Source organism: Salvia miltiorrhiza, chromosome 3 (genome assembly GCF_028751815.1).
Source record: "Salvia miltiorrhiza cultivar Shanhuang (shh) chromosome 3, IMPLAD_Smil_shh, whole genome shotgun sequence".
NCBI lineage: Eukaryota > Viridiplantae > Streptophyta > Magnoliopsida > Lamiales > Lamiaceae > Salvia > Salvia miltiorrhiza.
In genome coordinates, this window is record NC_080389.1 from 2,369,190 (window position 1) to 2,389,597 (window position 20,408).

At 33.3% G+C, this 20,408-nt stretch overlaps 1 protein-coding gene and 1 long non-coding RNA gene across 2 annotated transcripts in view; both read left to right on the forward strand.

Annotated features, from left to right (window-relative positions):
* Nucleotides 1-20,408, forward strand: part of LOC131016821 (putative late blight resistance protein homolog R1C-3) — a 629,159-nt gene that overhangs the window by 445,750 nt on the left and 163,001 nt on the right. The window lies entirely within an intron of this gene.
* LOC131017044 (uncharacterized) lies at nt 4,950-6,510 on the forward strand. Its single transcript, XR_009099361.1, has 2 exons — nt 4,950-5,561; nt 6,090-6,510. It is a non-coding gene; the product is annotated as an uncharacterized LOC131017044 (long non-coding RNA).

Here is a 20,408-nt window from a genome sequence, read left to right on the forward strand (position 1 = left end):
GGGCTTCTCACTTGGGCCGATTTTCCTTGTTTTAATTTTCAGATCTGGGCCCTTATTAATTTATTCAATTGGGCTGTGCAGCTTCTTTTTTTAAATGGACTGCACTATTTTAGTTAATTGGACTTGATAAGTTTGATTAATTATTTTAATTTTCATAATAATATCATATTATTATTATGTGCATATTTTAAGTAATTACTTATTATATGCTAAGCATGACATGAAATTGCATTTATTTTGCAATAAGAGTATTTATGATTTAATTGGTTTTATTTATAATTCCAATTATTAAAGAAAGATGAGTAAGAATATTGTTGGTGTTCTTAACTCAAGAGAAATGTTTTCAATTATTTATTCATTAAATTTTGAAAACCCGGCTAAATGAATCATAGAATATTAAGCACTTCACAGTGACTTGAGTTTAGATTTAAGAGACCTATTCAGAATAGATTTCTTGTAGGCTTTGAGCATCAGGAGGATTAGCATTGCTATTCCGATTCAGAGATAACGTTAAACGACAGGCATTGCCCATACAGGTGGGCTTATTTACCAAATGTATGATTGAGCTAATGAGCTTAAATGTTTCATGAAATACAAACTGTTTATCCAATAAATATTTTGTGCACTCTACCATGTTTAAGGCTCGCGCAGTTAATCAATTGAGGTTCTCTTATGACCTAACACGTTGTTTGAGAATTGTGTACACTTGTTAGTTGACTCGGTGTGTTGATCTCCATCGGGCTCTAACCAGAGGCGTTATAAGGGTGCTCGGTTGGATGTGTTCCGGAGCATGAGAAATAAGAGGCCTGCCTGGGTAGCATCCCGAGGTCAAAGTATACTTGGCTGGGTTACGCCCTCAGTCCAAGCCAGCGGGAGACAGAGATCCGTCGGTGGCTAAAAGGTCCGGGATCACAGCGAGTAACAGAATGGAGTGTGCAAACGCGCGCAAAATAATTAAGTATATATATATGAAATGTTTTAACATGCATAGAAGTTATTTCTCTTTAAAACCTTCTATGACATGTCAATAAGATTGGATAAACTGCTCTTATAGATTGTGAAATGTTTTAAAAGTTGCAGCCCACTAAGTACATTAGTACTTAGCCCAAAAATACTTTCAAATATTTTTCAGGTTAACGGCAGGCGATGACGGGGCAGAGCTGAGGCTAGAGTTCAACTCCTTATTTTGACTTCCGCTATGGAACTAGCCAGTATCTGTCTTTTGTTCCTTAACTTAAGACCTATTATGTTGTTACTCTAAACAATATCTTTTGTTGAGCCTAGACTATTGACTCTCAAGTATTTCGATCAGTGAATGTTGGTTATCTGAAGCATGACACTAAACTTGTGATCCTGAAGTTATTATGTTTGTTGATTGATTCGTATCGCTTGAATACCTGTCTTTCTTCATCCAAATGGGCTAAGCCAGATTGTTATCCCTTTTATTCGGATTTCACAAGGATTTTCCCTTGTTCATTTAGATGATTAGTCGTACCCCAGTTATAGTTATTGTTTCAAGATTTGGGGTGTGACAATTTAGGTCATAGTAATTTGGGTTGTGTGGATCCATGAAGGGTGTAGAGAGAGGAAGAAAGGAAGAAGTGAGGAAGATGAAGAAGGTGAAGGAAAAAAATGAGGAAGAAGAAGAAGAAGAAAAAGAGAAGAAAAAAAAAAAAAAAAAAAAAAAAAAGACGGTCAAAAATCCCGCAAATCGAGGCCATGATATTCAAAATTTGATTTTTTTTTAAACACGATAGAACGTGTAGCCCTCGTGTAAGTGAGGGCTGCATCGGCTTACACGATAACAGCTTTACACGAGTAGGCCGCTATCGTGTAACCGATGCGGATGCTCTTAGCTATTAGATTAATGCTCCCTAACTTACTTTTCAGCTACTAGCAGTAAGAACGTGCGATGCACGTTAAACACGTGTGTTTTTGTACTATGTAAATATAATTGATAGATATTATTATATAATTTTGAATATTTGTATTTTTTTATTAATTTGATTTTTACTATGTAAATAAAATTCATAGATATTTTTATATAGTTTTGAATATTTGTATGAATTCATTTGACTATAATTGTAATTTAAAAAAGGAATCAATGCAACTATTAATGAATAAATTTAAATGCAATAAAGTAGTATTCATAATATACCTCTAAATAAAAATGGAAAAAATTCTACGATAAACATCCTAACTTATCTAAATACGGAGCAAGACGAATTTTAGATCTTCTCTTGTTTGATTTTGATGATTGGGGATGTCTTCTTCTTATTTTTGGTGTCTTCTTCTTATTTTTGGTTTGCAACCGAATGTTGTTCAACGACAAATCGTCGTCACTTGTAATCTCAATGTAGTCATCAAACTTTTTCTTGGCTACTCTTTTTTTTTTCTTTGGCAATTCTGTGGGCTGCAACTCCATCGTAGTTTTTTTCTTTCTAGACGGGTTTATCTTTTTTGATTTCTCGGGTGAATGTTTCTTTTCTTCCTCTTGAGTGGGCTCTTCTTCAATATCTCTAACATTGATGCTTTACATCGGTTGCGTCTTTTGGATTGCATTTGCTACAATATTGAGATTTCCCCGTTGATCGAATTTTATAGACTTGAGTATCACCATGAAGCGTATTTCTGTGTACACTTGTGTGCTTAATCCTCTATAGTATGTGGAGGTTGTTTTACCCTGTGAAAATGTTTAATTGTTATAATTATGTAATATCGAATTTTGTAATATGAATTATTTAAAGGGTTAATAGCCAGAAAATACACGAACTTTCATCGGAATTGCATATTGCACACGACCTTCAAAAATAGCCAGAAAATACACCACCTTTTATTTTAGTCGCAAATTCCACCTATGCAAGTACCCAATCGTGATGCAATTTGCGACTAAAATAAAAGGTGGTGTATTTTCTGGCTATTTTTGAAGGTCGTGTGCAATATGCAATTCCGATGAAAGTTCGTGTATTTTCTGGCTATTAACCCTTATTTAAATTATAGTACGTAAATGTTTAAGTAATAAATCTTAATTTACCTCTTTGATTAAAGAAAGATCGATATTCATTCACAGAGCATCCTACTTATACCTCTGCCGCTTGATCGAACAGTGTAACACGAGCATTGCAGTCGCCTTGTATAACATTTATTGTGATTCTGTATCTAGAAATATATGAAATGATAAAAATTATTATATGTTTGTTATTGTGTCATTAACTAATTTTAATTGGTAGTAGGTTTAAATTTGATAATTACCTGGGCGACGTCTCAAGAACTTCTTCATTGCATTTTTTGCATATTGCACTCTCATCAATTTTGGAGAAAGATGTGTTGCAATTTTTACAAGAATCATACAATATTGTTGCTTTATTTTCAACTTTGTCAATAATTCCCGTAAAGCAATACGAAACACCCTAATATATGACAAAAAATAATATATTATAGAATTAGTTGATTATGTACTTTTGAAATGCATCATTAATTTTTTTATACATCGTACCTCCAATAATAAATGTTAATTGTCTCTGAGATCTTTAAGAATGACTTCCTTTGTTTGTTTTATTTTTTGTGCCATTGCTAATTTAGCAATTGCTAATGCATCATCATCAACATCAGAACACCTGTATATAATATTAAATGATATGTTAGATTTTTTTAAAGAAATATATAATTTATTTATTTTTTGATACGTACGATTGCATCACCAACATGCAAAGAGATTCAGCCGATGCAATCGTACGTATCAAAAAATAAATAAATTATATATTTAAAAAAAATCTAACATATCATTTAATATTATATACAGGTGTTCTGATGTTGATGATGATGCATTAGCAATTGCTAAATTAGCAATGGCACAAAAAATAAAACAAACAAAGGAAGTCACTCTTAAAGATCTCAGAGACAATCAACATTTATTATTGGAGGTACGATATATAAAAAAATTAATGATGCATTTCAAAAGTACATAATCAACTATTTCTATAATATATTTTTTTTGTTATATATTAGGGTGTTTCGTATTGCTTTACGGGAATTATTGACAAAGTTGAAAATAAAGCAACAATATGGTATGATTCTTGTAAAAATTGCAACACATCTTTCTCCAAAATTGATGAGAGTGCAATATGCAAAAAATGCAATGAAGAAGTTCTTGAGACGCGCCCAGGTAATTATCAAATTTAAACCTACTACCGATTAAAATTAGTTAATGACACAATAACGAACATATAATAATTTTATCATTTCATATATTTCTAGATACAGAATCACAATAAATGTTATACAAGGCGACTGCAATGCTCGTGTTACACTGTTCGATCAAGCGGCAGAGGTATATGTAGGATGCTCTGTGGATGAATATCGATCTTTCTTCAATCAAAGAGGTAAATTAAGATTTCTTACTTAAACACTTACTATAATTTAAATAATTCATATTATAAAATTCGATATTACATAATTATAACAATTAAACATTTTCACACAGCCTCCACATACTATAGAGGATTAAGCACACAAGTGTACACAAAAATACGCTTCATGGTGATGCTCAAGTATATAAAATTCGATCAACAGAGAAATCTCAATATTGTAGCAAATGCAATCCAAAAGACGCAACCGATGTAAAGCATCAATGTTAGAGATATTGAAGAAGAGCCCACTTAAGAGGAAGAAAAGAAACATTCACTCGAGAAATCAAAAAAGATACACCCATCTAGAAAGAAAAAAACTACGATGGAGTTGCAGCCCACAGAACCGCCAAAGAAAAAAAGAAGAGTAGCCAAGAAAAAGTTTGATGACTACATTGAGATTACAAGTGACGACGATTTTCCATTGAACAACATTCAGTTGCAAACCAAAAATAAGAAGAAGACATCCCCGATCATCAAAATCAAACAAGAGAAGATCTAAAATTCGTCTTGCTCTGTATTTAGATAAGTTAGGATGTTTATCGTAGAATTTTTTTCATTTTTATTTAGAAGTATATTATGAATACTACTTTATTGCATTTAAATTTATTCATTAATAGTTGCATTGATTCCTTTTTTAAATTACAATTATAGTCAAATGAATTCATACAAATATTCAAAACTATATAAAAATATCTATGAATTTTATTTACATAGTAAAAATCAAATTAATAAAAAAATACAAATATTCAAAATTACATAATAATATCTATCAATTATATTTACATAGTACAAAAACACACGTGTTTAACGTGCATCGCACGTTCTTACTGCTAGTATAATGAAATAACAGTTTGTAGTTTGAGAGCTTACCTATCTGACTGGAGAGCGACATATAGAGCCCTAGACGGTTGACGGCGAGAGGGCGAGACAGCAGATGGGAACGGCAGCGATTCGTTAGCCGGCCGGAGGTGCGAACGGCGTCGACGTCAGCAGGTGGGCGCTGATTGATCAGCATGTAGTTTCGCCAGAATTAGATTATAAACCAAAATCACAAACTTGAAACTTGGTTGGCGGCGAGAGGGCGAGATAGCGGATGGGAACGGCAGCGATTCGGTGGCCGGCCGGAGGTGCGAACGGCGTCGACGTGAGCAGGTGCGCACTGATTTATCAATACGTAGTTTCGCCAGAATTATTAGAATTCTAAACTAATGCTAATCTATTTGATGTATCCGATAACTAATGCAATAAGCTATTAAAGCTTTAGAGAGAGAGAGAGAATTCTAATGCAATTAGAATTCTAAACTAATGCTAATCTATTTGATGTATCCGATAACTAATGCAATAAGCTATTAAAGCTTTAGAGAGATAGAGAGAGAGAATTCTAATGCAATTAGAATTCTAAACTAATGCTAATCTATTTGATGTATCCGATAACTAATGCAATAAGCTATTAAATTTATTTTATAAATATTATAATATAAAATATATGATAGGGGTAAAATAGACAATTCACAAGTTGTCCCATAAAATGTTTAGGCTCTTTATCTATTATATATATATTAGTATAGATTATTTTGTTGGCGCTAGTTAAATTTTCAGAGCTATTAACTTTTAGCAAATTGTATGGATGCTTCATTGGCTGACTTTTAGTTTTTTTTACTTTTATTTTTTCCCCATTAGCATGATCGAGCTGGATAGTCGATTCCTCAATTTAGAGATGGAGAAGGTGTTTGCAAAAATGCCTTTTGAGGTTTTGAATTATACCGCTTCATGAAAGGTAGACCGTTATCATTTTGTCGATGATACAAATGTTGTTGAGCTTCTAGACAAGACTGGCCAAGAGGTGTTTGATAAAATGACTGCCTACAACGACAAAAGCAGAGGCTGAGCAGAAGGTGTTCGATCAAATGTCTGAACCAATACCTGATGAAGTACTTGTTGGTCCACCAACGGGAAATATTTGTGTCAGTTCATTATTTCTATATTTGTTGCTTTCCTTTCGTTAGTATGAGTCCTTATTGTCTAAGGTCTCTCTTTATTTGGAAATTATTTTCCTTAGGGTAATTATCAGTTTGCTTTTGGAGTGCTTAATCTCGTAATCTTTTGCTTTCTTATGAGGAATTGTTTTTCTTGGTTCATTTTCATTCACTAACTTGTAATATACTAATATTCAATCTTTCTCCCTAATTCACTGTTTTCTGCTGCACGTCCCAATTGTGTCACGATTCACACAACGTTTTGGAAGTCTGCCTCTTTAATATTTAAAAATATTAAATTTAAATACTAGCAAAGGGGTTTGGCAGAGTTTGGTGGGGTTAAACATTCTCACAAAGGATTATTATAGTTCATCACTTTACAGTACTAAGGGGGATTACTTTGAAGGATTAGCTTAAAAATAAATGATAAAAGTTTTACTTATTATTAAGAAAAAAATATTTAATCTTAAGAAAAATATTACTATTTCATTTTATAAAAAGTTAATTCACATTTAAAAGTCTCATTTATGAAAAAAAAAATATTTTCTCTAAAGAAAAGTCTTATTTGATTTTATAAAAAGTCCGATGATTCAAATTTAAATAAAAGTCTTGTTTACGAATAAAAAGACTTATCTTGCTCTTAAAGAAATTCTTATTTGATTTTATTAAGAATATTAGTTAGAATTGTAGTAGCCCCACTGTATTTATACTATTGTTGATTATATAATTAAGTTCATATATTAGATTCTAATATAGATAGTCGTCAAATAGAGGACTGTAGTAATCCAGCTTCTATATGTAGAGTTAATTGATTAAGTAAACTAGGTTATTTTCTTTTATGAATCCTAATAAACCTTTTAATTGGATTAAGAGTTCTATTTTTTTTAGAAGAGGCACAATAATGTTGTTGTTGGGCCAGTAGTCTTATTTGGAAACCAAAGCCCAGTATCTATATATATGAATTCAGTTTTTAACTGAGCCCAATAGCTGTTATTTGGGTCAATAGGTGATAATAATAGTAGGAATCCCAAACCAGTTAATTTCTATAAGCTTTACTGATTATATAAAACTCATTAGAGCATATCTGATCCTTGAAGGAACACGTAGCATACGTGACTCAGCCACTCCCTCAACCGACTCAAAACAGTATAAGAAAAGAGGAGTTGAGCGTGAAACAATTTTTCCCCCATTCTGCAAATTCCAAACAGCAAAGCAAATATCCATCCAAAACATAGATTATCCCCAGCAGTTATTACAACACGCAAGCAGGTAGTATTCTTCCTATAACTCTGTAATCACTCATAGATAGTAATCAAGAATAGTAGAGATAACATCAATTTTCTTCAACACTTACAGAATACATTTAGTTACAACAGTTAATTCGATAATAAAAGGCTGAGTCTTTAAAATGGAGTCTTGGGCTGTAGATGAACTGCTGATGAAATCATCTCAAACCATCTTGAATCACCGATTCCTGGAGCAGAAAATAGTTTGAGATCTATTATTATATGATGTTAAAACTGATTAAGTGCCCATATCAATGTTATTTCCTATCCTCAACACAATTCATGAGAGACAGAGAAAGAGCATAAGCCTAAAACCATAATCAACTAAAATATGCAACTGCATCAAGAAAAATGATTTTGGTATGAATAGTTCACTATGCAAAACTAAAAGCATTTTATTGATTATGCTCCTCAATTTCAGCAATTTTGATTCCACATTTCAAAAAGAAAAGCAAAGTGGTTCTCCTTTCAGCATCTTTTTGCCACCGGCACTGCGTCGTTTGTTTTCCCTATTATATAACCTCGATTAAGAAAATAACAACTTGGTCATCCCAAATGCTCAAGAGATTAATCTATCCACAGATAATATTGTTTCTTTTTAAACCTGAGATTGAACAAGAGTAGTACTCATATGAGACAACCAAAATCTGCTAGACCTGTGTTATTCAATTATCTCAAAAAACTAGTCCATGTTATTCAATTCAAGAGGCAAATTTGATGAAAATTGTGCAATTAATTAAAATTTAAGCAACTGCAAAATCCAATGGGTTAGTTGCGCCTAAATACACAAACTTTCAACCAATTCTAGTTTTGCACATAAACTAAAAAATCTGCCTCCAAACACATGAACTTTCAGTTGTTCTGATTTTTCACACGATTATCAATTGCACCCAAATTAATGTTGAGGTGGATACCTTAAATGCCTACATGGTTTAAACAATTGATGTTCTAGACGAGGTACTTGGATTTCTAGACGCTACTTCAGCTTGTCATGATGATATTAATTTGTCACTTTAACTAGCCACGATCGCCGAAAATTGATAGCCGTGTGAAAAATCGAAACAATTAAAAGTTCGTGTATTTGGAGGCGGAATATTTAGTTCATGTGGAAAACCAGAATTCACTAAAAGTTCATGTATATAGGCACAATTACCCCAAGTCCAATAAAGTAGGACATGAAAGTTAACTTATCCTTCTTTCTTTGTGAACACCATTAGGCATCACATCTTAAGTGCATTCAAATATGTTCACCACTCACATACCACCTCCCTACAAAAATAGAGAAACTCAAGGAAAAGATGAAGATCATACCTATCACAGTAGATATGATTCAACCACAGTTCGGCCAAACTTTTCCTGAACATCTTTGGGAGTTTCAATCTGCGAGCAAAAGAAAGAGGAATAGAAAAGGATAAACAATGGTGAAATATAATATCAATGTAGATAATGTATATAATATAATTCCTCCCATTTACCGCATTTAATGCCTGCCTTCATCCCTGATTGTGTGGGAGCTGGCCAAAGATACACCTACAAGCACTTAAAAATTTCAGGCCAAAATCCCTAAAGAAGAAATACAGCTTTCTATCAATTTCAACCATCAACAAAGATATACAACTAGAAATTTGACGATACCTTAGTCTTTTTATACGATGTCTGAATTGCATGTGCAATTGTAACTTTACACGTCCTATTCACATCGACCAGCATTTATTATCCTGCAGGCCTTTTTTGTGGTTAAAGTAGAAAATAAATCTGTCATGACAATAAACTACAGTGGCATAGTATAATAGTACTACTTGGTAGCTCAAATGCGAACTTACCATATAAACAATCTCAAATTTCAAACTTAATAATTTTCGATGCAATATATCTTAGAAAACATGACTTGAAACAAATGGTAAACGATGAGAATAGGGACCCCATCTACATGATCATGCAATAGGTACTTGAATTCAGGATTAAAAAAGCAGATGGTGATAAGTATAGAAATTTGACGATACCTTAGTCTTTTTATACGATGTTTGAACTGCTAGCTCAAATGTGAACTTACCATATATAAGTAGAGCATGAATTAGAAATCCTTGACACCAACAAAAACACTCACAACTAAGCGAAGAATCACTCAGCATGCAAAATACCACCAAACAAGCATCTACAAACGCAAACAATTCCATTTGGGGCTTGAGGGTTGGCCTGTTGGGCTTCTATTTGGGCCGTTTCCGTTTATTTTTATTTGATTGGGCTGGCGTATATATAGTATTTGGGCCAGTTTTTATTTTATTTGGCTGGGCCCGATTTTCTTTTCTATTTAATACATTGGGCTGAGTATTTTAATTGAATTTGCCCTATTTATTCATTCAAGTTTTGGACTACTCATTGTATTAATTGAACTATCATTAGTTTAATTAATTATTCTAAATAATAATTTACATAATAATATTATATTAGTATCATGTGCATATTTTAAGTAATTAGTTATTACTCTTTTCGTCTCACGACTCTTGACACGTTTAGTTTTGGCACGGGAATTAAGGAATATTTGTAGATTAGTGTTTTAAGTGTGTAGATAATAAAGTATAAAAGTGAGAGAGAAAATGTGATAAAGTATGAGAGAAAATGTAATAAAGTGATAAAGTATGAGAGAGAATGTGATAAAGTAGGAGAGAAAAGATAATAATTGTTACTATATTTAGAAACGTGTCAAGATTCGTGGGACGGCCCAAAAAGGAATACATGTCAAGATTCGTGGGACGGAGGGAGTATATGCTAAGCATGACATGAAATTGCATGTACATTATGCAACAAAAAATAATTATGATTTAATTGATTTTATTTATAAATCCAATTATTAAAGAAAATCGAGTAAGAATATTATTGGTGTCCTTAACTCAAGAATTTTAGTTTTGAATTATTCATTCATTAAATTTTAAAAACCCGGCTAAGTGAATCATAGAATGTTAAGCACTTAACTTGTCACAGCCCGCAACCCTTAATGACAATTTAGCCGGGGTTATGACTTGGGGTGAACAATAAGAAATGGAAATGGACAATTACTTAACATTAAGGTATATGAGAATGTCACTCATAGATAAGATGCTAGGATCATATATGATCATTTGGATACTTATAAAACATACACATGAAGGAGAACTGATTAAGGTGGGTTACCCAATAACATGTGTCACAATTTCATAACATAGAGTTATTCTAATCAAAGTGTTTTGTAGCGGAAAACGTGTGAGATATACATATGAAGATGTATACTCAAGGTTACATTTCTTGAAATGTCAAAGGAACACCCGCTCAACATCATTCCATTCCATCAGTTGCTCAACCTGCATATTTAGAAATACATGCAGGGCTGAGTATAAAAATACTCAGTGGGCACATATGCCTACTATGAAATATAACATGCTTCGTAAAGATTTAAATTGTCATGCCATCATAAGCAGTACAGCAAGGGGTTTTTCGCTAAAAAGGCCCAAGCTTACTAAATTCAGTTGTGATTCTTAAAGTTAGACTGCAGTCTAAGTTCTCTTGTAATCTATCATATCTGGAACTGTGTGCCGGAGAGGTGGCCACCTCTCACGGTCACTTGACCGGCCAACCCGCTAGATGACTCACGGTCACTGGTGTACACTAGCCCTGGCAGGATAGCTATCAACTGCTCAAGACCCGAATTCGATTGCATCATTGGCAAAGCCAAAGCAGATAGATATCATACTAAAATTTAAACATTTTATGGCAAGACAATACTTGAAATATCTTTAACTCAAAGATTTTGTCATGAAATAACTTGCTTGAACGTAACATTTAAACTCATTTGATATATATATGAAACTGAAATTAACAGTTAAATCATCTCATGCATTCATTCGTATAAGAGGCCTACGACACGCAGGGGATCTCTATATACGTATAGTAAAAGTAATGCCCACCTGATTGCAGTGTTTTGCTACTTAAGACAACGATTCTCTTTCCTTAGCGCGATAGGTTACTCAGACGCTTTTGTTTATTTGAACCTTTAATAACACGAAAACATGTGTTCGAGTGAATAATAGAAAAGATAACAACAAATGCAGTGAATCACTATTCACTCATTTCTCTAACTACCCATATTTCCTTAAACGACTATATCTAACTCATATACAATCGTTCTTCCTTTATCAAAATACTTCATGTACCTTTGAGGATGTAGGAAATTCCATTTTATTCATTTATTTATCTATTATAAATAAAGAATAATTCTATAAACATAAAACGTTTTCCTTTTCCCCATTTAATAATGCCAATCACCAATATATATATATACACATCAATAGCTCATTTATAAACTAAAAGTGATATTTTATCAACAATAAAACTTTAAAATCCTTAATAGGAATTATTTTGAATCATTTCCATCTCAACAAAACTGTATAGATTCAACTTCAACTAATAAACTGCTTTTACTCCGAACTCGTATGGAGTCGAATTTTATATCAATAGAAACCTCTTTGAGTCTAGTTTAATTGAAAAAAATGTGTGTTGAAAAACTCCAAGTAGTTTAAGAGATATAGCGATTTTCCCATCGCCTACCAGATTCGGCAGTTTCTGCCAACTGAAAGTCCAGATTTTTGAAAAAATAGCAAACGTTACCGGAATAACCTCAAATTTTATATGCAGATAGCTAACACATATATCTTCATACAATAAAATTTGAGAGCTAAATATCAACATATGGTTACTGAAATAATTAACCTAATCATCTGCCTCACGACAGTTTCAGCAGATACTGGCAGTAGACTTCTCAAATTTTAAAAGGGTAGTAAACGAAGTTCAAATAACATGAAACTTTGTACAAATATTCACCACACTCCCATCTATACCCCAGAAATTTCCCATAATATAATAGAAACGGGAATGCATCGAAATAAGGGCGTCAACTTACCCTTGTCCAAGTGAGCACTAATGGAAGTTGTTCGCCGGGGGTTTTTCTGGTCGTCGTTCCGCGATGGGGTTTAGCCGCGAAGGTCTACGACTTAGTTTTCCTCGTGCGAGATAGATCAGGCTACACAACGGTGGTTTCTTGATCCTTTTTCATCGTAAGGATAGTGAGAAACGAAGTCCGTAAGTTGGCCGGTGGCTAAGTCGGGAATTCGACGTTGGCCTCCGAAGGATATTGCGGCCTTTGGTCAGGGAAAAACAGAGAAGGCTTCGGCCTTTCGATTGTTGGATTTGGTAGCCTGAAGATGGAGGAACGAGTACACGTTCTCGGTTCAGAGCCTAGTGACCGATCGGCGAATAAACGGCCCGGCGAAGGGAGCTCACTTGAGCTCTTGCAATGAAGAAATTAAGGTTTTCACTACAATGGAGTATTGCTTTTGCGGGAGTGATGAGTACTGAAATGATAATTGAAGTTTATTGATTTGAAGCTGAATCAATCGAGTGAATTTATAGATGAATTTATGCGACAATTGGAGTAATGATAATGGAATTTTTGGCGTAGGGAGTTGCAACTTTTGAAGATTTGCATGCTGCAATTGTTGAGATTTGCATCCTTTGACAATTGTGATCTTGCCGTGAATTTCTTTCTTGGCGTGCTGAAGCTTTTCTCCTGCCATCTTTGAATATCTTCTCCTGAAATTGGGGCTTTTTGGGTGTGATGGATTTCAACAGCTTTTGAAAACTATGGATTGATCTCCTACAGGAAACTTTGGGGTGTGATGGAGTTCAGATATGCTACAGGAAGAAATCTGCAATCTTTAGAAAAACTTCTGCAGTAATGGTGTATTGGAGGGGAAGGTGGAATAGTGTAGGGAATAGTGTAGGGAATAGTGTAGGAAATAGTGTAGGAATTGATGTGTTGGATGAAAAATCGAGACATACGTGTAGTGCCGTGATCTAGTTTCTCCTAGTTCCTGTAATAATTCTCCAATTCTCGTTTAATAAATACTCGTCGTATTTATATAAATTAAATCCTCAATCTTGAGATTTAATACGTGAAAGTCAAAATTAATTCGCGACTTAATACCTTAACACATATAACGCGAAATAATAAAATTATTATGCATATGATCTCAAGTTATAATTCTAGCAATTTGATTTAAATAACACGATTTATAAAATCGGTTATAAATCTAAATTTTCTAATAATATTGATTAAATCAATAAACTGGTAAAATAAAGTCTCAAACGTATAGTTAAACCAATAAATTTAATTATTGGCTTCATTCATGACTGAATATTAAATCGCAGCTCTGTATCTCTTATACAGACTTTTGCTGAAATAATATTATCTGAACAAAATAATCACCATAAATAATTAAAAGAATTTTATAACTAATGCACATATTTAATCTAATATGTATTTAAAAGAGCGGGGCATCACATAACTATAACCTCATATTAGATTAAGGAGACCTATTAAGATTATAGATTTATTGTAGGCTTTGTGGATCGTGGAGACTTGCACTGTTATTCTGATTCAGAGTTAAGGTTAAACGACTGCCATTGTCTATACAGGTGGGCTTACTTTCCAAATGTATGATTGAACTAATAAGCTTAAATGTTATATTGTTGCCCTTAAAATAGATTTAAAAATATGGACAAAATAGGCAAATCAAATTTTGTAAAACATGGCATTTTTATACCTCCTCCGTCCACAAAGAGTGTGTGGTGGAGTGAAGGGCACGGGTTTCAATGACAAAGTTGATAGATGTGATTTTAGTGTTTAAGTGTAGTATTGGGCCCACCAAATCGTAAAAGTAAAGAGAGGGTATTTTGTAAATATTGATTATTGAGTGTGAATAGGGTTTAAAGTATAAAGTAAGTTTCTGAAAAAGGAAAACACACAATCTTTATGGACGGATGTAAATAGTAATAAACACACAATCTTTGTGGAATGAGAGAATAATAGGTATAGATTAGCATGCAAATGCACAAATTTTTCTCATTTTCTGAAATTTAACATGACATTTTTATAATAGATATCGAACCATATTTTAATATTTCGATTTGGATCGACTCAATTTCGGTTATTTTTCTGAAATCCTAATTTCACCTATAGTTTGGCCCATCAAATTCTATTTGGCGTGGGCTATCTAATGACGGCTTATTCTCTAGCAATCTGGTCCAACCCACTCCTTTTTCTGTTGGGTGGCTTTAGTCCCATTGGGCCTACTCAATGGGTCTAAGTGCTAACATTTCAAATGTATGTATTTTAATATTTCCTCAATTTTCAGAATTTGATAAAATAAAATAATCTGTACAAACCCTTCAATCTTCATTACAAGATGCAACTGTGAATATAATAGAGAAGGCTAAATCATCAAATAATTTGGAGAATGTAAAATCATCAAATAATTTAGCATTCTTCATTTAATGATGCAGTGAAGTCATTGGATTGAAAGATGAAGAAAGAAATGCAATATTTAGTTAGTTAATTAATTATTAATTAGACTGAAAAATAAAATAAAAAATTATTTTAAAATCCTAACAGATCTATATAAATATATGAAAGATGAGTTAATTTCTTCCCTCCATTTTTTTTCTCCTTTTTTCTCTCTTCTACCACAAAATTAGAAAAAATAATATATATCATATATTATGAGAATAAGAATTGATATCAATAAGTTAGTATAAGCTATTGATAATGCATGGATAATCATTCAAACTTGGGTTTGAATCCTAAAGGCTAGAGGGAGGGGAAATTTCACTAATTAGCTAAATTGCACAGCTAATCATACAACAAGCAACTTATTCAACCCGTGCCCAGCTCACCCAAGTTTTTGCCTTTATATATTTTTCCAATAAAAAATTTTATGTAATTTAATTGTACTAATTTTATTTCCCTAGGAGGACACCAATACACTATTATTTGATATTACTTATCTTACTAACTAAGGTTGAGGAGGATGACTTAAATGTCTACATGGTTTAAACAATTGATATGCTAGACGAGGTACTTGGATTTCCACACTACTTGAGCTTGTCAGGGTGGTATTAATTTGTCACTTTAACTAGCTATGATCACCGAAAATTGCCAGCTATGTGAAAAATCAGAACAAATAAAAGTTTGTATATTTGGAGGCGGAATTTTAGTTCACGTGGAAAACTAGAATTTGCTAAATGTTCATGTATATAGGCGCAATTACCCCAAGTCCAATGAAGTAGGGCATGAAAGTTAACTTATCCTTCTTTCTTTCTGAACTCCATTAGGCATCACATCTTAAGCAAAGCAGAGCAGTGCAATCGATTATTTTTGTTGTGCAAATGTACTTTGTGTATAGTATTTAATTGGGCAAATATCGTCAAAATTCACGAACTTTTACTTGATATTTTTTTCACGATTTTTAAATTTTAGATAAAAATACACAATCTTCTAATTGATTCTGATTTTTTCCACTACGAACTCTTCGGGCCAAAATTAAAACTAATGTGGCTTACTTAATGCTGATGGGGATGCGACATGGCTTAAATATGTCCTAATTAAAACTGACGCGGCTTAAATATTTCCTTATTTTATATTTCTATAATTTTTCTCTCTTTCATTGGTGCGAATTAGCTTTCTTTCTCTTGTCACTTTAAATTGTTTTCTTCCCTTACACATTCGATGAGTATTGATTGGACGTATTTATACGCATTTATTTGGGGGATTTTAGTATGATTTTTGTGTTTAATTCTTATTAAATATCATCTTTAGGATATGATTTTGGTCTTATATAAATTTTGATGGTATTTGATAGGTTTTGGAGAAAAGTATTGATTTTGAGAGGAGTTTTGAAGTGGTGAAGCTGTGTGAAGAGGAAGCTGTGCACGTCTGCCATGCGGTGTGCCATTTTACCTGGACGTGATCTGAATTCATGCAATTATGATGAAAGTGCCGAGAACAAAGGAATTCTGGGCTGCCATGTTTGATTTTGGGCTGAATAATTCGTTATTTTGATTTAAAGGCCTTATGCGCCACTTTAACTTTTAGCTTTTTATTAGATTAGTCTTTATTTTAATTTTGGGCTTTACGCCACTTTAAGTAGTTTTAATTAGATTAGGTTTAATTATTCTTTACATATATATTAGGAGTGAGTTTGTTTTTTTTTGAGACATCACAAGTCAGACGCAACTTTTGGAAACAGCTGAACCTTGCGCCATTTTGGAGTTCTTCCAATCAAGTTTTTATTTCTTTTATCTTGTTTCGCAATTTATTCTTTTAATTTCTTGTGTTATTTTATTATGAGTTCTAGGTAAATTCGTTTATTCCAGCAACGATTAGGGAAGCACTAGCGAAATTATTCTGTGAGATCTAATTGTTCTTATACTTTATTTTATGCTTGCATCTGCGATTCTCCATGTTTAATGATATTAATTGTTTTAATCCATTAGATAGTTGCAAATATTTATTGGGTTATAATTAATTATATAGCCAATTGAACCGGCCATCCGTAATTGTGGTTTAGGTTTGATTAGTGGTTAATTGACACATCAGGGTCAAGGGAAAAGCAGTCTTAATTCAATAATCTTGCGTCAGAGTTTATTGGTTTTGAATCGGGTTTCTCTAGATATTAATGCTGTCGGCTCATTAAACCTATAGAGCGTCTCTTACGGTTGTCAGTCGATTAGGGTAGTAATTAGTGAAGCGTCTTCCTGGTTACCGAATAATTAAGGAAAAATAAGATCACGTCAGAAGCGTCTTCGGTGGTTATAACTGGTTTGTTTGCATGATTTAAAGTTATTTTTGCATCGATGATCGGAATAATTGAGCTAGGGTGGACTTAATTGATTGCTGGAATTCTTTTATTAATTGTTGGAATTTTTATTCATCTTTTGGTTAATTGGAAAAATTGGTTTAATTGGATTTTATTTATTTAATTTTAAGTTTAGTATTTTCTATATTTTCTTCTCAAAAATTCGTGGTTACTTTGCAGGCTTTAATTGGAGAAATTCTCGCCAGTCCCTTGGGAGACGATCTTGCTTACTGCTGTCTGCGCAGTGTGGGCATACCGGCTGACTGCCGGATATTTTTGCTGTCTGCGCAGTGTGGGCATACCAAATTTTGGCGCCGTTGCCGGGGATTGGTTTTAAGCAGGATTTTACTGATTTCAGCCTGTCTTTTATTTTTAGTTATTTTATTTTAGTTTATGCCAGTTTATTCTCGTATAGGCGAAATTGTTTTTGATCCATAAATTGTGAAGATCGCAAAAAAAAAAGGTAAAAAAAATTGTCTAGGGAGTTGAAGGAGGCTATTGAGCATGTTGAGGATCCTGAATCTATTTTCATGACTGCATTTGATCCTTTGGTTGATGATTTTGTTGAGAATTTCAGGGAAGATGAGCTCAAGCAAGTAATTTTCAGTGCGTTGAATAATGAGGATGCCAAAACAGAGGAGAATGAAGCTATTCGAGAGATTATCATGCTGCTTTACTCCACAGATGAAATTCAAGTTCAATACCAATCCAGCAGTATGCCCATACCGTGTCACGACCGGTCCTAATTAAGGATAATTAAGCCGGGAAACCGTGACTAATGGAGGGATATTAGAAGCGGGGTAGAAAGGGGATAATTAAACAAAGAAGAATCACATTTCATAATTTAACAAAAGGAATATTTATAATATAACAGAAGTTTAGTCGTATAGACTCAAATAACTAATAAGTTCAGATATCTCTGACTTAGCCAAATAAACATAAAACTTCTGAGTACGCAGCGGAATATGATTCTGATTACATGTATGAAGACATGTAACCCTAGAGTTCATTAATACATAATAAGACAAAAGAATCCCGCTCGTCACTTCATCACCATCTGCAGCTGCTCAACCTGCACATTTAGAAATATATGCAGGGCTTGAGTACAAAAGTACTCAGTGGGCACGTATGCCTAAGTATAAAAAAAATACATGCTTCAAAACTGTAAATTGTCATGCCATCATAAACAGTACCGCAAGGGTGTTTTTCGCTAAAAGGCCCAAGCTTACTAAATTCATTTGTGATTCTTAAAGTTCGACTGCAGTCTAAGTTCTGTAATCTATCATATCTGGAACTGTGTGCCGGAGAGGTGGCCACCTCTCACGGTCACTTGACCGGCCAACCCGCTAGATGACTCACGGTCACTGGTGTACACTAGCCCTGGCAGGATAGCTATCAACTGCTCAAGACCCGAATTCGATTACATGATAAAAGCCACATCAGATAGATATCATACTGAAATTAAAACATTTTATGGCAAGACAATATTTGAAATAACTTCAATTAATTTAGTCATGAAATAACTTGCTTGAACGTAACATTTAAACTCATTTGATATATATGAAAGTAATGCCCACCTGTTAGAAACTTTTTGTGGTACCGTAGCTCCTTGACTGATTATTAATCTCGTGCTTGACCTTTATTACGAGAATATAAATAAGATATTGCTCGAGTAAAATCCTCAAATAATGAGATTACAGAATTAACTATGCATGATTTTTATGCATGATTTATTACTCCGAGATGATATTAGATAATTACTATTATTAATCCTCGCTATCAGATGAAATAAATACCAACTAGGTTTCATCTTGCGTGGTTGAGTAATTAACTAAAATAATCTGTTCGCCTCAGGTGTTCTAACCCACTAATTAAATAAATCCATCCTTCGTGGTCGTTACTAAGATATAACTAATTCGGCTTATTCGCTGAATAACCTCATAAAATCTCTCGGGCTTAATAAATAGGAATAGAAATAATATAATAAGTTCAAATAATTAAAAGGCTCAACATAAGACAGCCTAATAATTAATCAAACAAATATGGGCTTGATTTTAAATAAATCGTGGCATTCCAATAATTAAATTGAAAAGTTTAGTTGGAGTAATTCATGGACTCAAGTAATTAAATAATTTTAGGGCCCAGTTGAATAAAGAGACAATTAGTTGGGTTCAATTAAATAATTCATCGGCTCAATTAATTAAATAAATCTTGGCCCAATAAATAAATAATTTGATTAGCTGGGCTCAATTAAATAAATCAAACGAGGCCCAACGAAGATAATATAACAGCCCCAATAAAATAGATGGGCTTTAATTTAAATAAATTTACTCCAATGAAATAATGTAATAGATGCCCATCTGAGTAAAATAAATAAGGCCCAACTGAAATAATATAGCAAAGGCCCAATGAATTAAACTAAAGCCCAATTTGAATTAATAACAAAGGTCCGATGAATTAAACTAAAGCCCAATTTGAATTAATAAAAAAGGTCCGATGAATTAAACTAAAGCCCAATTAAAATAGAATGCAGTTGGGCTTTTATTAGTAAACTCGGCCCAAAGAGAAATAATAAAGGCCCATATGAAAATAAATACAACAAGGCCCAAAGATAAATAAATAATGAAGCCCAAAGAAAATAAAATAAAGGCCCAAATTTTCGGCCAAACTCAAGCCCACTGAAAATTAAAACAAAATCGGCCCACTGAAACGAAGCCCAAATAAAGAGTCCAACATAATTAAATCGGCCCAATCTTACAATTAAAAGAGAAAGGCCCAATTACAATAAAACAAAAGCCCAATCTTTTGCCCAACAACAAAAATAACAAAATAAAAGCCCAACACCCCTTTTCTCCCCCCCAAGTCTCTCGGTTCTCTTTCTCTCTCTCAACCGATATCTCCCTCTCAATCTCATCTCTCTCTCTCTCTCTCAACATAACAGGCGACTCCCTTTCTTCAATGAGGGCTCGTCTCTGCTGCTCCGAAATCCGGCGAAGCAAACTCGCCCGCCGC